This window comes from Nesoenas mayeri (genome assembly GCF_963082525.1).
Source record: "Nesoenas mayeri genome assembly, chromosome: W".
Lineage (NCBI taxonomy): Eukaryota > Metazoa > Chordata > Aves > Columbiformes > Columbidae > Nesoenas > Nesoenas mayeri.
In genome coordinates this window covers 14,733,187-14,740,217 of record NC_137553.1, presented here as the reverse complement: position 1 = coordinate 14,740,217, position 7,031 = coordinate 14,733,187, and positions in this window count along the sequence as shown.

Sequence of the window (7,031 nt, the reverse complement as noted above, 5' to 3'; positions counted from 1 at the left end):
CATAAAGGGAATCTACTACCAGATTAATTGGGCAGTTATGCCATTTTCGTAATGCCACTATCACCGCTTGCAACTCTAAAATTTCCACGAGAAGAGGGGCTTCGGCCTTTCATGGCAGGCTTAAGTGCTGCAGCCAAGGCTGCACTGTGGGCCTGAGCATGTATTTTTGCCTTTTCTGCTTCCTGTTGCAAAATCGGTACCCGTTCTTGAGAGATCCGGAAGCTCCTGGCAGCCCTTGTGAGAGCAGCTGACGTGGATTGGTCATTACCGCGGCGAGGGCGGGTGATTTAAAAGCCGTCGTAACTCAACACCAGCACTCAGTTCCTGAGATCAGCTGATCGGAGGCAGCTCGGGGGGGGTCCCGATTAAGTGAAATCTTCTAGGTACAGAGAAGCCTTTTTTTTGTTTTTTTTTTTGTTTGTTTTTTTTTGTTTGTTTGTTTGGTTTTGTTGTTGTTGTTGTTGTTGTTTTTTGTTTTTTCTCTTAATCGGGCACTTTCGTTCTCAAGAGACCCGGAAGCTCCCGGCAGCCCTTGCGAGAGCAGCTCACCTGGAGTGGGCGTTACCGCGGCGAGGGCGATCACACCCCCACCCCTCGTCTTGAAAAAGCCTCAGGGAGCTGCCCACCAGGTGCTGGAAGGGGCAATTGGGTTGTGGCACGGGTGAGTAGCACCCACGCTGTGCTGCAGCAGTGGGTGTGGTAACTCGTGCACTAGGGTGTAGAGGTTGTCACATTTTGCTAGTTAGACTCTCTCACCTATTGCCACTGTCTCATACTGTTGCTGACCATGGTCTCGACCAGAAAGAGAGCTTGTCTCAAGAAGACTGTAGCAACTCAGACAGTCTGCCCCAAACCGTGGCTATTCAGGTTTCTGGCTGCAGGGAGTGCCAGAGCCTGCTGCTGCCGGATGACGATGGCCAGCATCCCACCTGTGTGAGGTGTGAGCAGGTGCACGATCTGCTCTACATGGTTGCGAAGCTTAAGGAGGAGACTGAGATGCTGAGGACCATCAGGGAGTGTGAAAAGAAAATCAACTGGTGGAATAACTCCCTGGCATGCCACTCAGGGAGGCTCCAGGGGGATACTCCCCAAAAGGTGATGAACCCCTTGACCTGTCGGGCAGAGGGAGAAGACCTGAGACAGCCCCTCCTCTGTCGCTGTCAGGCAGAGGTAGGGGAGAGAAAAGATGATGAGGATTGGAATCTAATTCCAGTTTGGGGCCATGGGCAACCCCCCTCCCTACCTGCTTTGCTTCCCCAGGTGCCCCTCCATAACAGGTTTGAGGCCCTGGACAGGCTGGAGAGTTGGGCAGGGAAAAATTTAATGAAATATAACAAGGAAAAGTGTAGAGTCTTGCATCTGGGTAGGAACAACCCATTGACAGCAACTGGCAACAATTAGTAACTGTAATGCAAAACTTAACAAGACTTTAGCAGCAGAACTTACAATGGTATTACTTTATATGTTTAAGAAAAAGGAAAAGAGAGACAGAAGAGGAAAATTAAGATATCAGAAAGAGAAAGGGAGAGACAGAGAGGGAGAGTAAGATGTCACCACTTCACAGGTGCATCTGTCCCGTGACGACCTCTGGAGGGGCGAACGCATTGAAGATTTACACGCCGCCAACCTGTATCATACATGAGGTTGTTTTATAACCCAGTTCATTTACATGCAAGATAGGAGAAGGTGGTTTGTCTCCTCCCTCCACTCACTCTTCATGCTAATTAGGAAGACTCTTCTGGAAATGGGTCTGGGATCTTCAAACTAGGGGAAAGTATTGACCAGAAGTGAGTTGTCTTGCCTGTCAGGGGTAGCTGTTGGTTCGTGGTTTCTTCTGGTAGTTGGTTGTCTGACAGATGGTTCATCTCTATCATCCCAATTAGGCCATAAGACCTTTTCCAGTGAAACTGTTAATTGTCCTTATCTTCCAAGGTGTCTGCCTCCATGTCCATAAAACTTTGGGAAAGATAAGATGAGGTGTCATCTGTCTCTTCCTCCCAAAGTAACAAAAAACAGATGTTTAAGGCATAACAAGGTCTTTGTTCTGCTAAGCATGGGGGGAGTGCTTCAAGGTTGTCACAGCTCCTCAGGAGTGAGGTCCAGTTCCGCCCCCTCCCGTTCCTGTTTTCCCCGTTTTTCACATTCCCTGCCGATTGCCTCCAACCCGTCCTTAATTGCATCTGACGTCTTTTTATATGCTTTTAACTGCAAAGCTGTGGAAACATGCTGCAAAAGCACTCTATGTATTCTTCGTACAACTCCCACAACATAAAGGGAATCTACTACCAGATTAAATGGGCAGTTATGCCATTTTTGTAATGCCGCTATCACCGCTTGCAGCTCTAAAATTTGAACTGATCCTTCAGCTACAACAATCTGTGAATGCCACTGACCATTCTCAAACCATACAAAACCTTCTTTGTGTGAGCGACTGCTCACATCTGTGAAAATGGTTATCGCATCTAATGGACGCTCACTAACAATTGACATAGGCTCCAAGGGGAGGTTGGTTTTAAATACGGGATGCGGTGGATAATGATTGTCCACCTGCACCGGAATCCAGGTAAGAGCTAAGGCAAGATCGTCATGTTTGAGAAGGATCTGTTGAAACAGATTGAGAGAAATGGGGATCACAATTTTAGCAACACACAACCCAGACAAGGTCAGATATTGGCTTAGTCCTTTCACTACCACTTGGGCAATGGCTTCCCACCTCTGAATGATGGTTTTTTGTTTTTGATTGTTTAGAAATATCCATTCTAATACTAACAATGGATCCTTTTTTTCCCTACTCCACTGGGCCAAAAGTCCTGCCACCTCCTTATTGGTATTATATCAGGCCACGAGAAGAAGGGCCTCGGCTTGTCATGGCAGGCTTAAGGCTGCAGCCAAGACTGCAGCGTGGGCCTGAGCATGTGTTTTTGCCTTTTCTGCCTCCTGTTGCAAAATTGGTACCGTGTAAAAGCTTCCACTGTCTCTGCCAGAGAAGCAGTTTTTCCCAAGCTGGCTAATATCTGTTTGCATTAGGTATTTGCATTCATCATGGCCAAATCTTTCCCCACAGCAGCTTTTGCCTCTGGAGTCAGGTTAGGAGAAGCTTCTATAGCTTCTTTTAAATGGTCCACAAACTTCATATAGTGTTCCCCAGGGTCCTGCTTTATCGTAGAATAGGGTGGCACAGGGGTACCTATATTTGGTAATTCTTTCACTGCCGCCAGGGCAAGCCCTTGCGTTTGATGTAAAATCCTTGGATGAAGCACACCGTCTGCATATTGTCCATGACCCAGTAATTGTCCATGCTAGCTAATCGTAATGGATCATCAGCTGGTAAATTAACTTTTTCTAGTACTGCCAATTCCACCTTCCCCTGCCACTCGTCCAAGAACATCAGATACCCCATTGGGGGAAGTAATAACTCCATCAATGCCCAAATATCTGTCGGAGTTAGTACCTGCCCCTTGAAAAAGGAATTGATTAGCTGCATCACATGCTTATTATCCATACCATACTGCATTACTGCACTCTGCAGCTGCTTAACTGTTTTCCAATCAAAGGGCGACCACTGCCATTGTCCCCTATTAGCTATACACACCGACATTGCTGTAATACTGCCAGGTAACATGATCCCTTCAATGGTTGCATCCCTAATTATCCCTTGCCAGCATTGTCCTGCATTATAAGAGTGATCTCGAGGAATATCTCTACCCTGACGCACAGGAGCATCACCCAAATTGTCATCACTGTCACTACTATACAATTCCCTTGTGTTTCCCTGTGGATCAGTGAGTAGACGCATATCCGCGAACCGATCTGCTGACCCAGTCTCTAGCCCTTTTCCATATCGCGCTCGCAAATATTCATCTGCTTCCCTTGTTGACCACATCCCATCTTCTACACATTGCTTTGTCCATGTTTGTATTTGCTCCTTTTTCATTTGGAGCTCCTCAGGAGTGAGGTCCAATTCCGCCCCCTCCCGTTCCTGTTTTCCCTGTTTTTCACATTCCCTGCCAATTGCCTCCAACCCGTCCTTAATTGCATCTGACGCCTTATTATATGCTATTAACCGTGAAGTTTTCCTTGTACCCCCATCTAGCCGCTTCATTGTTTTTAACACTTCTTGCATCTGCGTCTCCTGCTGTCTCAACAAGTCCTTCAGGCTCTGCAAGTGTCCCTCATGCTGGAAGTCAGGGTGATTTTGTTGTCTGTTGCGGTGATCCATGGGCTCTTCCGGAAGAGGTACATCAGCTGAATTAACTTGTCCTGGGTTGTTGAAACTTGCTGGTTGCTGCCGTTCATCGTCAGAGGCAGGTAATGGCTCAAAGGGCACAGAGGGTATAAACGACTTGCCGCCTCCCCAAAACTCCAAGTCTGATACGGGGCATACCAGCGGCGTTGGCTTTTCAGAGTTCTCAGAGGAGGCGCAGCTCGCAGTGGGCAGCTCTCGGGGAACGGCACGCACGTCTGGCTCCCCTGGAACTTCCTCCATCAGCAGCCTGATCTCCCGCCACGGTCCGGCGAGATCGCAAGCCTCGCGGCTCCCCCTTGTGACAGCCTCCCATAGTTCAGTCCCTATTGCCTCCCATATATCGGCAGAAAAAAGCTTGTCCGTAGCTCGAAAACACCCCTTCCGTTGTGCAAATTGTAGGAGACGCTCGACAGTGTCTCACTCCAAGTTTCTTTCTGTTCGTGCAGCCAGCTGCAGAATATCTTTCACTATTGCTTTTTCTTCCACGGATGCCGCATTTCCCATGCCCCCTGATTCCCTGTAGGCCTACTTTCCGCTAACGTTTGTGATTCTCATGTAGAAACAAGAGTCTTTTTGTTTCCCTTTTAGTGATTAAGTAACCTTTTACTGTAGAAAGTGTGATTTATTTTCTCTTGGTCAGCTATTCCATCTTACATTTTTTAAATACAGGAAACTTCAAAAATACAGAGGTTTCTTGATACCGTTCTATGTTTCTTTGGATTTAGGATGTCAACATGAAGTAGGATTGATGTAGAATATATGTGAAAGTATTTAAGCGAAGCTGAGCCTCTAAAAGGCTTTAAACTATCCTGCAATAAATTAATCACTGGCTTCGGAATAAATATAAATGGCCCTGGCTTTGCAAAATAGTTTAAGAAAACATACGTATTAAAGAGGATGACCCTTAATGAGAATCCTTGCTAATGTAGATATGTTATGTTAAGGCTGCATTAAGTGGGAAAGTGTGCACTATGCAGGATAAAAATCCTCAGCAATAACTGCCAATCAGATATCCATGAAAAACATTGAACTTTACCCTATTAGGAACTTTATACTTGCCACATATTATTACGGCAGCATTTCTTAAAATGCAAACTCTCAAATATCAGAACCAATAACTATAAATTTTCTCAGTACTAGGAATATATATACACATTTGCACATTTTCATAAAGCCAAATGAGAAAATGGAATAAAATGGGAGAATACAAATTTACATGTTTACAGAATTAAGCCTGATTTTTATTTGGATGTAAATCAAAACCATTGTGATAACACCTGTAGATGAAAGTCCTTGGGATTTTTTTCTTCCTCAAAAGACTAGATGTCTGTTTCTTTTTAAAAAGGCTGAAATACCACACCTCAAGAAAACAGAACTCTTGAGAAGATTTATAAAAGAATCCTTCAGAAGAAATCAAATTTGCTAGCTTTTTTGGCTAGGAAGCTGTAAGCTTACAGCTTTCAGAGTGAGAAAAACAAAAGGAAAACAGATGTTTTGGATGAATCTGTCACTGTACTTTGTAAATCTATGATGTAAGTGGAAAAAATACAGATTGTCAATTATGCCTCCTCATTTTGTTTGTTTGGGTTTTTTGTTTGGTTTTTTTTTGGTGTGTGGTTTTTGGGTTTTTTTTTTTCTATTACTGGTGCTATGTTGATAAAATCCTTTTGGGTAGTCCAAACAAGTCTTAATTGTTTAATAAAGAAATGAATTTGGCATTGTGTGAATACTTAACAGATTAATCATCAGCAGATATTCAACAAGCAACAAGAATGTTAAATATACATACAAATTGTTATAGGAATATTTAAATTGATTCCAACTCTCAGAAAGATGCTAGGTACAATAATCTTAAATGCTATTAAATCACTTCTGAGTAGTGAAATAGGTCTAAAAATAGAAGCAGCAAATGAACCCATCACATTCAAGTTTTATAAGATTATCAGTTCATATAGAGTTTTATAACAGGGAAAGAAGTTGATGGACTGTGTCCAAAAGACTTGCTTTTGTGGGAATATAACGGGAGACTGGCGAGGAGAATTGTAAACACACTCAAGTGACTGCAGCTGGGGTGTAGAAAAACACATATATCACACTAATTGTTGTTTGGCCTTGTGTGCTTGACAAGTAGAACCTCCATGTTTAAGATAACATAGGCCTGTGAAAAACTTAAAGGTACCTTATCAAACATGCCTGAGATTCCTGCTTTGTTGTGAGAAAGATCAAAGCACAGCAGAAAACTATGCCTGCTTGAATCCTTGAAATACAGGTGAAAACGGCAGGTTCACATATTTTCTAGCAAGGACTGAGCTCTGTGGTGCCTGCGTTCCTGCTTGTATGCCTCTGCCCAGGTGCTTGGGTGCTTTTTCAGAGATTCCCTGGTTTGCGAGGTACTGAAAATAAACTGACTTTTTGCATTTCATCCATGGTTTTTGGTTGTTCCTGTGACCTGCCTGTGTCAGTTCACATAGCATTTCTACCAATGTCTATATACAGAAACCACACTGCTCACAGACAGGACGTACTTAAAAATTAGGCTGACAAGTCAAAGCTTAAAAAATATTTAAAACAGAACAGCTCTTATTTTACCAAATTGTTCCTCTAAAGTGAGTACTGAGGGGAAAATTCTTGCTTTGTACATTTCTCTTTTGTGTATTATGACTGTAGTGTCTGGCACTTTGAGATTTAACACACAGTGTTGCTGAAAAAAAAGGCAAACACTACTTATTAGTAAACTGCTAGCATTATCAAAGCATAGGATATTATAATGATTACTTGTTTGTAA